The sequence below is a fragment of the Petaurus breviceps genome, unplaced genomic scaffold, assembly GCF_028583685.1.
Source record: "Petaurus breviceps papuanus isolate PSGF00001 unplaced genomic scaffold, PetGlider_PUasm1.0 90919, whole genome shotgun sequence".
NCBI lineage: Eukaryota > Metazoa > Chordata > Mammalia > Diprotodontia > Petauridae > Petaurus > Petaurus breviceps.
Genome location: NW_027187378.1, coordinates 7,140,087 through 7,157,894, shown reverse-complemented (window position 1 = coordinate 7,157,894; position 17,808 = coordinate 7,140,087). Strand labels below are relative to the sequence as shown.

Sequence of the window (17,808 nt, the reverse complement as noted above, 5' to 3'; positions counted from 1 at the left end):
ACTATTTTTACATATAATTGGAAAAAATAAAGCACTATTAAGTGAGGAAAAAATAAAAACATTCTATTTTGTCAAATGGAGAGGAAGAAAAGTATAATGTCACTGCTTCTCTTGGTCTCTCATTGTCTATTTTATTGAGCATTGGAATAGTTAGGGTGGCTCAGACATTTTCATCACTCTCCATTTTTCCTCCACTCCCAAGGGCTGCAGAAATTAGGGAGGAAGCATCTGCATGACTATTTTCATCAATAACTCTTTACTTTTAGGTAACAGAAAGAAAGAACTGTTTCCTTTTCGTCCTCTGTACTAATAATGAAGAAAAATGATTCAGCCTGAATTTATTTCTTTCTCTTTCCCTCCCTCCTTTCTTTCCTTCTCTTTCTTTCTCTTCCTTACTTCCTTTCTCTTCCTTCCTTCCTTTCTTCCTTCCTTCCTTCCTTCCTTCCTTCCTTCCTTCCTTCCTTCCTTCCTTCCTTCCTTCCTTCCTTCCTTCCTTCCTTCCTTCCTTCCTTCCTTCCTTCCTTCCTCCTTTCCCTCCCTTCCATCCTTCTTCCTACATTTATTAAGTACTCATTCTTTGTAATATTCTATGGATAAGTCCTCAGAGATATAGAAAGACAAGACATAGTTATTGTCCTTAAAAAAGGATTTCATTTTCATTAAGTTTTTCCACAGTTATTCTCATTCCTAGTTTATAATTGGTAGTCATCACTAAAATTAGGAACGTTGCTACTTGCTATACCTGAGTTTTTCTTGGAATACTCTCATTTCGATAATGATACGAACTGAGAAGTCTCTGTTTCCTAAAATAACCAGACATGGCATCTGGTAGTCATACTGAGAATAAATTCAAAGTGTCCTGTTGGTACCAAGCTTTAGTCACGCCATCCTAGGAAACTGTAAGGTTAATAGTTGTACTACCATGAAGAATTGGAAATTTAAAATAATGATGAGATGAAAAATGTTTGACTGGTGGGTCTTGTGATTTATAGCACAGTCAATTCAGTGGCATGGAAATGAATTTATATCTGTGTATGTGAGTGTGTAGATATACACATACATGCATATATAGCTAAAATATTTATATATAAATATTTTCTATATATATGTGATATATATGTGTGTGTATATATATATATACACATACATATTAAACATTTACTTGAAAAGTAGAATTATAGCATAGCAATAATTTGCCCAATATATATAAATAAAGGGGAGAAGAGGCTAAGAAAAGTAGATTCAACCTCAGCCAATCTTGTGAAGGAGGAAACCCCCTGTAACTTTTAAGGACATTGTGCCAATTCAATCCATCTCTTCCCATGAGTAATTGTTTAGTCTCTGTGGCATACTACACTTTCCTTTGTTTATTTGTTGGTTTGGGTTGATGCCATGCATTTTATATGGCTAGTCCCTCAAGGGCAGGCACTACATCTCTTTAATTTGCTTAGTTCAGTTAGCTGGAGACACAAGTGATTAATAAATACCCTGGCCAATTCCCTGACTTAGGATTTGGAGAGCTGAGTATTGAGTAATGTAAAGCTGCAAGGGAAAGCCCTCTAGGAATGAGGAAAATCAAGAGGCTATTGCTGATGGAAGACTCTCCTTTTGTTTAAGGAAAGGAGGGCTTTTATATTTGGCCACTCCTTCATTCCCAAAATATGAATTAACCTGGGTGTTGTTAAGAGATGGGATGTAAAATGCTAAGCAGTCTCCAATGAGTGGTGAAGTAGTTTCCAAAAGCCCATTAAACCATTTCCCTACATAGTTTTGAAAGATACACAGAGTTATTGGCCACATAGGCTCAGGGGCAATGCTTCTATCCCTAAAATCTAGTGCCTAATTAGAATGTGTACATAAGGGACATTTTCCACCTGCACTTTAAGAATACACATTCTCTCCCCTGGCTGGCCATGCAGACCCTGCAAGATGATGCTGGGAGTCATGGTGAAGGACATGAACCAGCAAGAGTTTGTGTGGGCCCTGGCCACCTTCCTGAAAAAATCAGGCAAACTGAAAGTCCAAGAATGGGTGGATACAGTCAAACTGGCTAAGCGTAAGGAACTGGTTCTACACGCGGGCTGCCTCCAGTCTGGAACCTGTACCTCCAAGGTGGCACCTGTGTGCGCTCCATGACCAAGATCTATGGTGTGCACCTGTGCAACAGGGTCATGCGCAGCCACTTCATCAGAGGCTCCAAGACCATGGCCTGGAGGGTTCTGTAGGCCCTGGAGAGGTTAATATGGTGGAGAAGGACCAGGACGGGGGCTGGAAGCTGACACCTCAGGAACAGAGAGATCTAGACAGAATTGCCAGAAAGGTGGCAGCTGCCAACAAGAAACATTAGGACAAACCACACCAGAATTATTAATAAATTGCCTTGTTCTAAAAAAAAAAAAGAATACACACTCTGCAATACTCAGGCAAGAAGTTGTCTTGGTGTCTATAGTCCATATATCTCCCTACTGTGCATGCAACATCTATGCAATATTTATGCTCCACTCCCATATCTTGGCTATGAATTTTTGCATCTATTACTTCATATATGGCCTCCTGAAGGAAACAGAGAATAAATAACCCAAACTAGCCCATCCTCAATAATCCAATGGTTCTTCATATTCCAGAATGAATTCCTGAACTTATTTTCTTCACAATAGAATTTAGAGTTGTAATGATTTAAGTGAAACTGACTTGAATTCAGATGGTCTTTTGGAGGTTATTATCAGTGAATATATTCTGAATGCACATTAGATGTGTGATGTAACTATAGAAGTAATGAAAACGGAAGGGAAAAAAACATTTATTAAATGCCTACTATATGCCAGGCACTATGATAAGCACTAAGTTCAAAAGAGCCCTGTGAAGTAAGTGCTATTATGCCCAGTTTTACAGTTAAGGAAACTGAGGCAGACAGATTCCATGCCTGGGAAGAACTCTTGCATTTGGCTCTGCAATCTCTAGAACAGCGTGCCCTCATCTTTGCCCTAACCAATTCTTAACTTGTGGTTACTGATAGGCCATCTTCTGAGCCAGCTGCCCTGCCTGGGTCCACACAGCCTCGTTTTCACCTTGTCCATTTCTGAAGTGCTTTCTAACATGGCAGAGGAATTAGCCTTGATGTCAGAAAAGAGAACTTGAAGTGACAAGTGGAAGTTGCAGAAAGGCAGATTTAGAGTCTATGTAAGTAAAAACTATCTTTTTTTTTTTTTTATAAGCAATCGGGGTTAAGTAACTTGCTCAAGGTTACATGGCCAGTTATTTCTGGGTATGGTGCTGAGTATCTGAGCCCGGATTTGATCCAGGTCATCCTGACACTGGAGCCGGTGCTCTTACTAGCTGAGCCACCTGGCCGCCCCTCGTAAAAACTATCTTAATAACTAGTTATTCAAAGTAGAATAGACTGTCTCAAGGGGTTGTGAGATACCTATAGGTCTTCAGACAAAGGATAACCTCTTATCTGGAGAAGGAATTCTTGTCCATGAAGGGGTCAAGCTAGATAATCTCTGAGGTACCTTCTGACTCTTGAAATTCTGTGAGAATATATATGTATTATTTCACTTATTGCCCCAGGCATAGATATAATGAAAGCAGTCCCAATAATTTAAAATGGTCAAGAAAATAAAGAGATTAAGATTGCTGTAAAGAATATAGGGTATGGGCCCCAGAGTTAGGATGACCTGGGATCAAATCCGGGCCCTGATACTTAGCACCACACCCAGAAATAACTGGCCGTGTAACCTTGAGCAAGTTACTTAACTCCAACTGCTTAAAAAAAAAAATAATTAAAAAGGGGTGGCCAGGTGGCGCAGTGAGTAAGAGCACCGGCCCCCGAGTCAGGATGACCTGGGATTGAATCCAGACTCTGATACTTAGCATCACACCCAGAAATAACTGGCCATGTAACCTTGAGCAAGTTACTTAACCCCAATTGCTTAAAAAAAAAAGAATATAGGGTATGGAAGGTAAGGACATAATATATATAGCATAAGCAACTATCAGAAATATCATACTTTTTTTAAAAAAAAATTTGTATCCCCAGTGCTTAACACAGTATTTGAAAGTCAATGAGCTTTTATTAAGATTTAATAAGCACCTACTATGGTGCAGCTAACTCATGGAAAAAGCACCAGGCCTGGAGTCTAGAAGACCTGAATTCCAATCTGACCTCAGATGCTTATTAACTGAGTAACCCTGAGCAAGTCATTTAACCCTGTTTGTCTCAGTTTCCTCATCTTAAAATGAGCTGGAGAAGACAATGGTAAACCACTACATTATTTTTGCCAAGAAAACCTCAAATGGAGTCACAAAGAGGTAGATGTGACTGAACAACAACAACAAAAAAGCAGCTGAGAAGATCTTAGTAAGTGCTTGTTGTTGGATTGATTCATCACTAATATATGCCATGGGACAGTAAGGAACAGCAATAGGAACCACTGCTTTGAATCCAACTGGTTTTTATCAAGAGAAGTCTTGCTAAATTATAGACTTGTGACTTTACAGCTTTGAAAAGGAAGCTCTACTGTTACATGTTTTAGCAATCAGGAAATAAAATAGTCACAGATCAAATTCTCAATAAAGGACATTGCTAGAGAAATGAGGGAGAACTCTGAGCTACTTGGTGCTTTTAAAGAACCATCATAGATTAATTTATTAGATAGCATTTATCTCCAGATTCAATGAAATATTTCATCCTTGATCTTTGCATCTTTCTTCATGACTGAAATTTGAAGTCATTCAGAATAAAATCAATCGTCTATCTTCATAAAGAAATTCATTATAACTGGCTTCACTATGAGTCATGGTTTCCAACCACAGGTATAAAGATATTTTTTCCTCTTAATATATTACCTTATGTGAAATTATTTATTAAAAATATGTACTTATAGAAATAGAATGAATGTTTTTAGGCTGTAATCAACAAAACAGAGGTCAAAAATTCAGAATTAATTTGCATTTCATTATGAAAGTCTCCCAGGTGCAAGAATTAAAATGCCTCATTTTTGTTACACAATCTTCATTAAAAATTCCAATTCTATTTGCATTCTTGCAGAAATGACATCCTGCACTCATTTTTTGTTGTTGTTGTGGGGGGAAATATCTGATCTTAACCTACTGGGATCTAATTATCAGAACCTAATTACAGTCTTTTACATAAACACCATAGATTTTTTCTTCACTATTACTTTTTGGAAAAGGGTGCTCTCATATTGTTTCAGCCTGCTTTCCATATTGGGTGCATTAGGTTAAAAGGTCCTTTCCATGGTAAGTTTTGTAACAGTGGAGACCTCAAGTCCCAAACAAATTCTTATGCATCTAAACTCTTGAAATGCTTACGCTCCAAGAACATAAGGCAAAAGAGATGAAATGAGTTTTTTTTTAATTCAGATAAAACAGGTTCCCTTTCTTATATAGTGTGTGTGAAGAGAATAAAGAGAAATGGTAAGTGAGCAAGTTCCCTATACATTTTCAAGTAGGAGGCACAAAACTCGAATACTATTTTAAGTTTGTCTTCTGCTACCAGAATGGTGTTGTCCCACTGGCCTCTCATACTTGAAACAGATAACTCTGATGGCAGACAAGCAATTCAGCTTACAATTTTACAGCACACATAAAGGTAATTACTTCCATTTTTCCTTTTTATTATTTTTATATTTTCAGTTTGTAAGAGGGATAATAATGCCCTCTGGGTTGGCTTTTCCTGTCAGACAATAAATATCGAGACTAAGGGCCTTACATTTGGCTTCCGGTCTTCCAATCCTCCGGCTCTAATTGCCAGGAAATGTTCATTTATTGGACATTACCACTTAATTTTGCTTCAGAAATGGTAACCATCTTTAAGGCCACATAAATGCAAACAGGATCTCTAATATCAGCCTTAGTCACAAAGGGGCTATTATAATTATGACACATCTCATACTCCACACACAGACCTCATATACATTAAGGTACAAGTTACAGGAAGGGGATGGGGGGAACACAGTAAATCAAGCTTGGCAAGCAGCATGGTATACTCCAATAGATTAAGAGAGTGCTGGAGTCTCCATTCCTCACTCTTCTACCCTTCAGTGTTTTCTTCAAATAATGGGAAGTCTCAAAGGGACATTAGCTGATCCAAGCAATATAGATGCAAATTCACAATGGATTCAGGCATACAACTTCTGACAAGTTTCTGTCCTAAAGAAATGGGAGATTGGGCCAGACTCCAAGGGGACAGTGAGGGCTTGGACTGGATCTCAGAGTTGTAGTAGGAAGTAATATGTAACTATTTGACATACCTTTAAAAGGCAGGGTACTGTGGAACTGTTCAATCATTCAATAAACATTTATTAAGAACCCACTAAGTGCCAGGCACTGTGCTAATTATTGTAGATGATTCAAAGAGAGACCAAAAATTAAAAAAAAAATAGTCCTTGCCCTCAATGAGCTTACAATCTAATTTATAGAGATACCCACTCATGCATAGTATCTAGAGCTCATAGCAATCTGAGAACCCCATTTTTACAAAATTTAACAGGTTGTTATAGAGGAATGACAGAAAAATGGACATTAAGGCTAAGTAACAGTAATAGCAGGTAGCATTTGCATAGTATTTTAAAATTTGTAAAGAATTTTACAAATATTAATTGATTTTATCTTAACAACTCGGGAGGTAGATACTATTATTATCCCCATTTTATAGATAAGGACACAGACAGACAGAGGTTAAGTAACTTGCCTAGAATAAGTGTCTATGGCTATATTTGAACTCAGTTCTTGACTCCAGGTTCAGAGCTATGCCCTGTTCTTTATGTATAGTGTTGTAGTTCTAACTTTGAGGTACTCCCCAACTTCTACTCAGAGTTTTGTACATTGGTTCAGTCAGGGAACTCACTACCTCAGGTTTTAAGGTCACTCTGTGTATGATTCTTTCTAAAACGACAGTATATTAGCACCCATTAGTGTGCCTCTCACTAAAAATCAGCAGGTAGTACACAGACACAATTATCTCTTAATAAAGGTATTTACTACAAAAAAAAGAAAGTACTTCTGCCACAAACATGGGATGTACTTACAAACATAGAAAGTCCACGGGAACAATGGAGTAAAGAACTGAAAATATCCATATAAGGTGGATAAGGCTTAGAAGCAGCTCAATTCTCTAAGTACCCTAGGGCCTGGAGGCCCTTTCTTTTTTTTTTTACAGTTCTCATAAAGCTCCCCATTCTTCCCTCTATGCTAGCTGGAGTATGCAATCATGAAGATGGTATGATTTTAGGTCTGGTAAAGTCATGTAACTTATTATCACCTAATTAATATTAACCTAATATCACCCAGTTTAGATAGGCATGGCCTGTGAAATGCCACCATTGGAGTTTTATTCTTTTGGGGACCTGAAGTTTTTTTTAAACAAAATTAAACTGACATCTTCCTTAACATAGTAGGACTGGGATTCTCTATCAGAAATACATGAGTATGTATTTGCTGATAGATAGACTTGCTGACAGCAAGTACCTGAAAGGTGCTACAAGATTATAAGGTTAGGGCTGAGAAGGATGATTGAAGCAGTAGGAAGAGGGTCATAGGAAAAGGAGGTAATATGGATCGTGGAAAAAATCTTAATCATTTCACAGTTTTGCTAAATACCTTCATTAGTCATGGTAATGTAGATGTGACCTAGAGGGCTAGAGGCAGGCCTCCCTTTGTAGAGGACTCAGACATTTCCAGGGAAGCTAACTTCATTATTCAGCTTCCTTTTATTGTCTTCCCCTTTAGACTATAAGCAGCTTGAAGTCAGGAACTAACTTATTTGTATGTCCAATTTAGCATAGTGCCTGGCAACATAGTAGGCACCTAATAAATATTTATTGACTGTCAAATGACTATTGATTAGTCAAAATTAACTGAATATAAAAAAAATATTTTCTATCCTAAGACTTGTTATACTTCCATTACTATATTTGAACAGTTTTTGCACCAATATATAAAGAGTACATAATTTCCTTAACTGAAATATTCCAGGGTGAGGACTACCTACCCAGAGTCAAAGTTGTAACTTTGTATATAAGTCATAGGGAGTCTTTTTAGAGGATAAGTGACTTGGTTAATAATATTAGGTACAAGTTTTGTGGACTGCTAGGTGGCCACTGATAGAGCACTGGATCTGGAATCAGGAAGTCTCATCTTCATGAGTTCAAATCCAGCTACCAACACTTAACTGCCTAAGTTCCTCATCTGTAAAACAAGATGGAGAAGGAAACAGCAAACCACTTCAGTATGTTTGCCAAGAAAATCCCAAATGTGGTCCTGAAGAGTTGGGCAGGACTAAAATAAGTAAACAATATCACCATTTATACAGCATCTAGTCTGTGCCAGTCATAGGGTGTATACCTAAGGCTATTTTACAACATAAATGACTTGGCTAATAATAATAGTTACCATAACATAGCAATTAAGTGTCTGAGGCTTGATTTGAATTCAGAGCTTCCTTACTCCAGGCCCAATGCTCTACCTAGTGTATCACCTTGCTGCCTCTCAACGCATGTTAGACCAGTTTCAAATGAAAGCCAAATCCATCCCATTGCCTGTTTTTTGTTTTTTTGTTTTTTTTAAACCTATGAGTTAAGAATGGTTTTTAATATTTTTAAATAAAGCTTGATTTTATTTAAAAATATCAAAATCAATTTTAGCTCTCTGAGCCATACAAACACAAGTGGCTGTGGCAATATGATGTGCTTTGCCAAATCATTTGTTAAAGGTTCAATCTGGATCCACGTCTTCCTCACTCAAAGTCTAACACTCTCCACTATAGCCTCCAAGCTATTTCTTTTCTTTTTTTAAAGCAATTGGGGTTAAGTAACTTGCTCAAGGTTACACGGCCAGGTATTTCTGTTCAATCTCCCAGGTCATCCCGACACTGGGGCCGGTACTCTTACTCACTGTGCTACCTGGCCGCCCCTCTCTAAGCTATTTCTAATTGACTATAACGTAAGTACATTTTTTCATACTGAAAAATAACGAGTTTGGTTCTTGTCATTTCAACTAGTCCAGCAGCAAGACAAGAAATGTGTCATGCAGGGTTTTTCCAGGTCAACCTAACTTTTACCAAAATATGGCATGTGAATGTATGTGTGTGTGCATGCATGTGCATTTGTGTTGTGTGTGCACATGTGTGTATGTGCGTTAAACTGTGACAGGTACCTGTCATTTATCACCACCTACTATGTGTCAGACATTCTGCTAAGCACCAGGAACACAAAAGAAATCTAAGAAGCCCTTGTTCTCAAGGTCATAGTATAACTGAGGGCACTTCATACAAATGATTATGTACAAACAAGCTATAGACAGGATATATTGGAAATAATCAATAGAGGGAAAGTGCTAGAGTTGAGAGGTTGGGAAAGACTTCCAGTCCAAGGTGGGATTTTAGCTAGGGCTTAAAGGAAGAGGGGGAAAGAGGTGGAGATGAGGAGAGAGAGTGGTCCATGCATGGGGGACAGACAGAGAAAATATAACAAATAACAAAGGTAGTGCTTAGAAGTTTCTCTAGGAAATGTAAGCACACCAAGAGTAGGGACTATTTTTACTTTTTCTTTTATTTGTATCCCATTCACCCAGTATCACATCTTGAGCATGTTAGGTGCTTATATAGCACAAGGAAGTAGATAGAGAGCTGACCCTGAAGTCAAAAGAAAGACTTCTAATTGTGAGCGTTATATAAAAGCTCTCTTTTCCTATCTGGGAGGAACATGTGGATGCTCTGATACCACTGTTTTTTTATCTCCTCCAAGTTCATAACCTTGGCATTATCTTTAACTCCTTTAACATGCTCTGTTATACCACATATCCTATCAGTTGCCAAATCTTTTTTTTTTTAACTTTCACATTATCTCTTGATTCTCCTTTTCTCATTTTCATGGCCCCCTACTTCAGATCCACATCACCTCCCACATGGACTTTTATAATAGCCTTTTAATTTGTCTCTGCCTCAAAATTTTTCCCACTCCAGTCTATCCTCCATACTTCTGCCAAAATAATTTCCTATAAGAGCAGAACTGACTGTCCCTCCTCTATTCAGAAAAATCCAGTGGCTCCCTATTGCCTGAAGGAGAAAATATAAATTCTGCTTTTGGTTTTTTTGCTCCTTTTTTTTTAATCAACTTGGAGTCAATTTATCTTTCCAGTTTCATTAGACATCTGTCTCCCTTCTGTATTCTGTAGTCCAGCCAAATTGGCCTTCTCTCTGTTCTTTGCTTATGGCACTTCATCTCCAGTTTCCATTCCTTTGTGGTGTTCATTTCTCATGCCTAGAATGCACTCCCTTTTCACCACCACATCATAGAATCCTTCCCTTCCTTTAAGACACAGCTTAAGCCCAGCTTTCTACTTAAAGCCTTTCTTGAACCCCAATCAATTCCCCAACCCAACTCCTCTAGTTCCCCAACTGCTAACTACTCATATTTAACTACTTGGTGTGTGTGTGCACACATGTGCGTATGTGTATGTATGTATGTATACTATGTCATTGTTTCACCCCTAGAATGTAAGGTCCATGAGAGTAAGGATTGCTTCATTTTTTTCTATTTATCTCACCAGAAACTAGCACAGTATCTGCCACACAGTAGTCATTTAACAAATGATTGTTGATTGTTTGATTGACTAAAGTCCCATCTATAACTTGTACTGGCTGTGTGACCCTGAAAAAGTTAAATTAATCTCTCAGTGCTTTTTAGACAATTCTTTAAGCCTCAGGTTCTTCCCTTTCCCTTTCCCTTCCCTTTCCCCTTTCCTTTCCCCTTCCCATTCCCCTTCCCCTTTCTTTCTATCTTTTTTTTTTTTGGTCCTGTTTCCCTTTGACAATCTGGTAAAACTTAAAGACTCCTCAAAATTATGTTTTTAAAAGCACAAAATATAGAATATGCCAAAGGAAATGAATTATATTGGAATAAATATGTGATTTTCTCCCCTTCATAGTCCTTGGAAACTCTGAAATCCATTCACAGACCCTTTACTTTTAAAGGATCCATGTACCCCAGCTTAATATATCCTATTTTAAAACTATAAGTGACAAACTAGATGCTATTGAACTTCACTGGTACAGAGAGTTGAATCACTAAGAGCTCCCTATAGCAATGAAATCACAGGGTCCCGTTCCCAATAAGTGAATGAATGCTTTTTGTATTGGATGAAAAAAAATTTTTTTTCCTCTAGTAATTGTCAATTTCCTAGTACTTAAAAGGGTCAAAATGCGTTCCAAGTCTAAAGCAGAAAGAGGCTCTGAAATTTTCAAATAACTTAGGCAGCTCAGGAGGTGGCTTCTTTGCTCTTAGAATCTAAGGGTAGCTTTTCTTTTCTTTTTTTTTATGTTCAGAAATCAAAGACGAAACAAATATTCCTTTAGTTCAGAAGCGTCACCAAGAATTAGGTGACACTCTGTCAAAGGACAATTTAGAAGTGCAGAATGCTTTCCTGTTGGAAAGAGCTGATTTGTGATTCTGCTGCCCAGTAAAAGCAGCCCTCAGCATATTCCTCATCAGAGCAAAATGTGATGCTTTCCAAAGCATTGTTGCCTTTTCTTCTATCTCTGTCAAGAGAACTGCTGTGTAAAGACTAAAGCTTTTGATTTTTAACTTTCCTTTCATAGTTCACTTCGGAATTTCCTTTTTTGTCTGTTCTATAATCATCAGAATGTTTGAAGGAACTACTAGTGCAACCATAATTTCCATTCCAAAAAAAAATGCTATGTTTGTAGACTTCCTTTTTTAAATCTTCAGTTCAATTCGCCATACATGTATTAAATATTTGCTGTGTGTAGAGATCTGTTTTAGGTGTGGGGAGGAGGGAAATTTTAAATAAAACATTCCTACCTTCATGGGATCTTCTAGCTAAAGTATGAACTCAACTTGGTGCTACTGAAACTTGTTATTTTTATTATATTCATAATTTTGTTTCAATATAATTATTTCATTTGTAAGCCTAAACATTTTATTTTATCCATTTAAAATATTATTCTGAGAAGGGGTCAATAACCTTTACCAGATAGCCAAAGGTTTCAACAACATTAAAAAAATTTCAAAAACTCTGATATATAGTAATTCCATTCAATATTACCATTTTGGAGATCTCTACTGAGCACCTACTGTGTGCAAAGTATTATATTCAACATTGGAGAAAAACACACACACATATACACAGAAAGTTATGATCTTTGCCCTCTAATCCAATTGGAGAGACAAATCCTCAACCTACTTCTTCTGACCTCAGGTCTTTTGTCTGTAATGACATGGACTCACTTTCCCAGGCTTGCAATCTTGGCATTATCTTTGACCCTTGCTTCTCCTCACAACGCAAATTCAATCAGTCATCAAGTCCTATTAATCTTCTTCCCTACATTTTTTCAACCTGTGCCCTACTTTCATTCCTCTGTTACCACCACTGAATGAGCTCCATGCAAAATGGACTACTCTTTGCCACTGAACATGCTATACAATCTATATTCTGGAAAGTTGCTTACCCTTGTCTTATTGCCAGGGATATATTACCATTCCTTCATATGACAAATTCTGACCCATCCTGCAAAGCCAAATTTGAATGCCACCTGAGTTCTCCTGCTGATAATAGCTTGACACCAGGAATTCAAATAGCATTTTATTTTATATTTCTTTAATTTTTCTAGATGGCTAAAACATATGTGATTCTTAGCATCCTTTGTCCCCTTTGCCCCTCTGCCACTATGAGGGCCAAAACAAGTACAGGGAACCAGGACCAAGGGTCATTTTGAATTTTTCTTTCCTGAAAAGGTTACATCCCAAAAATTAATCACTGAGGCCAGCCTGCTAGTGATGAGGCTATCAACACTTACATAGGTTGATCCTTGGCGAACAAATAATAGTCTACTATTTGGACTTAACATTAAGCCTCTCTGGCATGGTAGAAACCTGAAAGGACTAATATTGTTCTGGCAGATCTTTCAAGAACCCAGAACTGCCTCTCTGCCATCATGAGTCCTTTGTGGGATTCCCAAATACACTGATACTATCCAGCTGCATCTGTTTGCTGAAGACATTAGGTTGATTTCATCAAGCCCCTGAAATATTGCAGTGTCTCCTAAATGACAGGCACAATCATTAAAAAGAGTTTTGTCTAAGAATCCACATAAGAAAAACCAAGCAGATGAAGGATGATTCTTCTTCAGACTACAATATGTAACTGGAAAGTGGTATCCATCAGTCTAATATGGAAGACATGCTGTAAGTGCTTAGTTACCTTGAAATAAAACTGAACAGGAGGAAGAGAACAAGCCAGATTGCCTTTGGGAAGCTACAAAGTTATTCTAAGAACTTGAACCTTCTCTCTAAAACAAAGGCCCAATGATTTAATTTGTGATTTTGTTATGACTACAAGCTAAGAGTCTTGGCACAGAATAGTATATGGAGATCTAAAATCAAGGATCATCCAAACAGAGAAGGGCATAGTAGGTATGAAGAGACTGCAAGTCAAGTTAATTGAACAAGCATTTATTAAATACCTCCTCCTATGAGCCACATACTGTGTTCAGCGTTAGAAACACAAAGAATAGCAAAAACAATCCTCAATCTAAAGGAGGTCGCAGACTAATGGGAGAAACATAAAAACAACTCTGTATAACCAGTATAGATGTAGGACAAATTGTATCTAATCAACAGAAAGAAGGCATTAGCATTACGGGAGATCAGAAAAGGCTTTTTATAGAAGGTGGGATTTAAAGGAAGCAAGGATTTGAAGGAAGCATGGGAAACCAGAAGGCAGAAAGGAGGAAAGACAGAATTCCTGTCCTAGGTAACATCCAGTGAAAACCCAATGCCCTGTGAGACAGGAAGCTATTGTTACAGTGTCATAGAGGCTGTGGAAGGGTGTAAGGTTTAAGAAGGCTGGAAAGGTAGGAGGGGGCCAGGTTACAAAGGATTTTAGAGCATTTTATATTTGATCTTGGAGATGATAGGGAGACAGTGGAGTTTACTGAATGCAGGGGTCAGGAGGGAGTGACATGGCCAGTCCTGTACATTTGGAAAATCAATTTGACAGCAGAGTAGAGGATAGACTGGAGGAGGTCAAGACTTGAGATAGTCCCTCACAAACAAAGAATTAGAAAGGAAACATTAAATAAAGGTCATCAGGGATAGCCAGAAAGGGGAGAAAAAAAGATGAAACAATGACAGTGAGAGTAAGGAATAATCTCTGGCTTGGTTCATTAGATTTCACTTGGCATCAAGTTGAGTAGACCTTAAGAGGGAAACATAAGGAAGGACCTGGATGAAAGTTGTACACAGTGGTCAGGTATGAATAGGTTATAATCTATATTGTTGGAGAGAATAGCCACATTAATGAGATAACAGAACCATTGAAACACTGGGATATTTAAGGATATGTTCTTGTTTACAAATGATCAAATGACTTGATTTTTATTTTAAACATATGGATATAAATATATTGGAAAAGTTCCGAATTTCAAAGCAAATAAACATATTTGTAAAAATCCATTATTACTTAGGGTTACAAAAAGCAGGAAAGCTTAAACAATCAAATGATTTAAATTATTGTTAATAATTAATAACACTTAAATGTTTATAAGATGGTTGTTTTGTAAACAATCCTGGGAGTCAGATAGAACATGAATGAATAAAAATTTAAAGGAGGAAAAAGCAATTAATCAAACACTTATTCTGTGCTTGGCATTATACTAACTGCTGGGGGTATGGATACAAAAAAATAAGACAGTCATTGCCCTCCAGAAGCTTACATCCTAATAGCGCACATATATGAGTGATAGCTAGGGAAGGGTATGTCTGAGGAATTACTGGGTTGGTAGTTTTAACCTTAGGGAAGTAAATGGACATACTATTTCAAGGAATAATATAAATATGATAGAATTAAATTTTGTTCCTGAACCTAGAACAAGAGGTGAAATGAATAATATAGAATGCAGATGCATGACTAGAGGGGTGTGATAGTAATGGAATATAAAGATTCCCCTGTATTGGCTTGGTTTTCAAATTGATTGTGTTAAAACCCAGAGCTTGTTAATCCCACCTGTGGGATGGACTTGTTGACTTGAAAAGAGAGACACGAACTGGGAGGAGCTGTTGATGTAGATTTGGAGAGATACAAGAGAGAGGCAGAAGAACTTTTTGGAAGCAGCACCCTTGTGGAGGCAGAGAGAGACTGAGAGGATTGCTAAGGGCTACTTTGAATTGCCCTGGACTTTTGAGACCTGCCCCCAGAGCTGCCCCAACAGCCAAGGACTGAGGAGACATGGCTGTTTTGCTGGTACTTTGTCTTTTTTGATGTTGTTTTGCCATATTTGTCCACTGGTGAAAGACAGTCCTGTTGTTGAAGAAGTCCTGGAACCTGGCTGTTGGTTAAGAGCTCCTGAGACTGTTCTGCAGACAGAGAGTGAATACTGTCCACTGGTGAAGGACAGTGCTGTTGTTGCAGGGGTCTGGGAACCTTTCTGTTGGTTCAGAAGCCCTGAAGAAGGATTTTCTTGCTGTATATTTACAGAAATCCTGGGAGAGGGTTTTGCTAATGTTTTCAGGGGTTCTAGGACTGTTCTGCAAACAGAGGATGAATCAATGAAGAGACTGGCAATGTATCTTGTGGCCTTGCTAAGCCTTGTCTCCCCAGGAACTAAGATTGCTGAGAACTTGCCTCCTGTCAAGATGAAGAAAAGACCTCCATTTGGGTATTAAGTGCTGTGCTTAAACTTGTTGTAACTCTGGGGTAGATTCAATTGTGATCCAGGGGTGGGGGACTTTTGACCTTTTTGTGCTCTGTGATTGAACAAATGAATGTACTTTACTTATGATTGGAAACTAATCTCCATTTGAGAAGAGGGGCTTTGTGATAGACTAAATGAAGGTACGAGGGGATATGAGGCATTGTCTGGTCTGGTAGTCAGCTTAGAGACAGAGCATTAGTTGAGTTTGTGCTCTCTCATATAGTACGAATGAAATCTCTATTTTATAGATGAAGAAACAGTCTGAAAATAGTAAGTGATGGTAACTGGCAAGTGTATAATTTCTTTAAAGTTTGCAAACCGCTTTAATGCATTATATTATTTAAGTTTTATGACAACTCTCTTTGATATATGCTACAGATATGATTATGCTCATTTTACAGAGAAAGAAACTGAGACTCAGAGGGATTGCATGGCTGATCCACATAGCTATTAAGTTTGAATGATGGCATTTTCACTGAGGTTTTTCTGACTCAAAGTCAAGCTCTTTTTTCATTGAACCAACAGTCTCTAAGTTAAATGTTTTGCCTAAGGTCACAAAATGTCAGAACTAGAATTAAGATCCAAGCTGAAGCTAGCATTCTTTCCATTATACTTGCAATAGTAAAAAAACAGTACGAGGTTGTATCCTATTTACAGAAGAAGTATAAATAGATTACTCCATAATAGATATGCTAAGTGTTTTTTCTCTTTAGCCTGTGAAATTTCTATCACTGGCACTAAACTTATACATTATACCTGATTGTGAAACAGTCTGCAAGATATAAAGCACTATAAAAATACTGGATAATAATGATAATTCATCTTGCCCTTCCTCTCTATTTCATTTATTTATGTTACAGTAAATTTGAACTTTACTGCTCCCAAATGAATACTTGGGGCCTGCATTTCTTTTTTCCTACTGCAGTAATAAAGTCTGGATCATGTTAGAGACAGCATACCTCTGTGGGAAGCAATACCTGCCCAAATGCTTTCCTTAAGGTTTCCAACACCCCCAACTTCACAGTTCTTCCATCTCTTCCTTTACAATGATGCATATGGTTTTGAGACCTTTCTTCTTCAAAAAGTTTTATTGGCTCCATGTGCCTATCAAACAATGCCTAAATGTCATATAATTACCTTCTGGATCATGAGATCATAGGATACAGAAGTAAAGTGTCCTTAGAAGTGATTTAATACATTTTATATTTTTTGAAGAGGAAACTGAGGCTCAGAGAGGAAAACTAATTTGCTTGTAGTTACACATTTAGTAGCTACTGGAGCAGGGTTTCAAACCCAGGTCCTTTGATTCCAAATTCAATATTCTCCCATCATACGATGTCCCCTCTCTGTCATTGCTACCAAAGCATTCCTTTTTATAAACGATATTTTCCCAGTGATACTATATGAAAATATAACTTGGAATGCCACACTATCAAAAGAATTATGATTATAGATGATTCAAAGTGAAATGGAAAGGTTTGTGGTGAATATAAGTAGGTTGTAGCATATTAACAACAGGGAAATGCATATGAGACCTGGTATAAAAGGCAGACAGGCCATGTATGGCTGAAAAAAGTAGTCAGTGTGGTCATATAGTGAAAAAGAGAGATAATAGACAGACAACCTTAACATACTACTGGTATTTATGAAACAGCTAATGATCCATAGGACTTCTAGGATAGTGAGTAAATCCTGATTGCAGGAAGTAAGAAGGGCAAGAACTAGAGCACTGAGGAAAGAGGACTGGATTCAGGGTACAAAGGTCTGGTTTCAAAATCCTGCCCTACTAATTTCTATCTCAGAAGCTGTCAATCTTGCAGTTGTTCTCAGAAATAGCTATTATAGTTGCCCAAACTAACTAATTCTGTCTTCTATTCTATTTCACTGTCCCACTTAAATATGGTCTCAGTCCCATGACTCCTTTAAGAATTTTGGTTCCTATTTGTTCCACTTAGGGGGTATCTTACCAAGAAATAAAACAGGAAATTAATTTGTACGTTTTTTTCATTCTTTCTATTTATAGGGCAACTCTCTCTCTCTCTCTCTCTCTCTCTCTCTCTCTCTCTCTCTCTCTC

The 17,808-nt window shown here is 37.6% G+C and overlaps 1 protein-coding gene and 1 pseudogene across 2 annotated transcripts in view; one reads left to right on the top strand and one right to left on the bottom strand.

Moving 5' to 3' along the window:
- The window catches only part of MACROD2 (mono-ADP ribosylhydrolase 2), a 2,250,628-nt gene that overhangs the window by 865,362 nt on the left and 1,367,458 nt on the right, over positions 1-17,808 (bottom strand). The gene's annotated exons all lie outside the window — the stretch shown is intronic.
- The window catches only part of LOC138152150 (uncharacterized), a 17,600-nt pseudogene continuing 369 nt past the window's right edge, over positions 578-17,808 (top strand).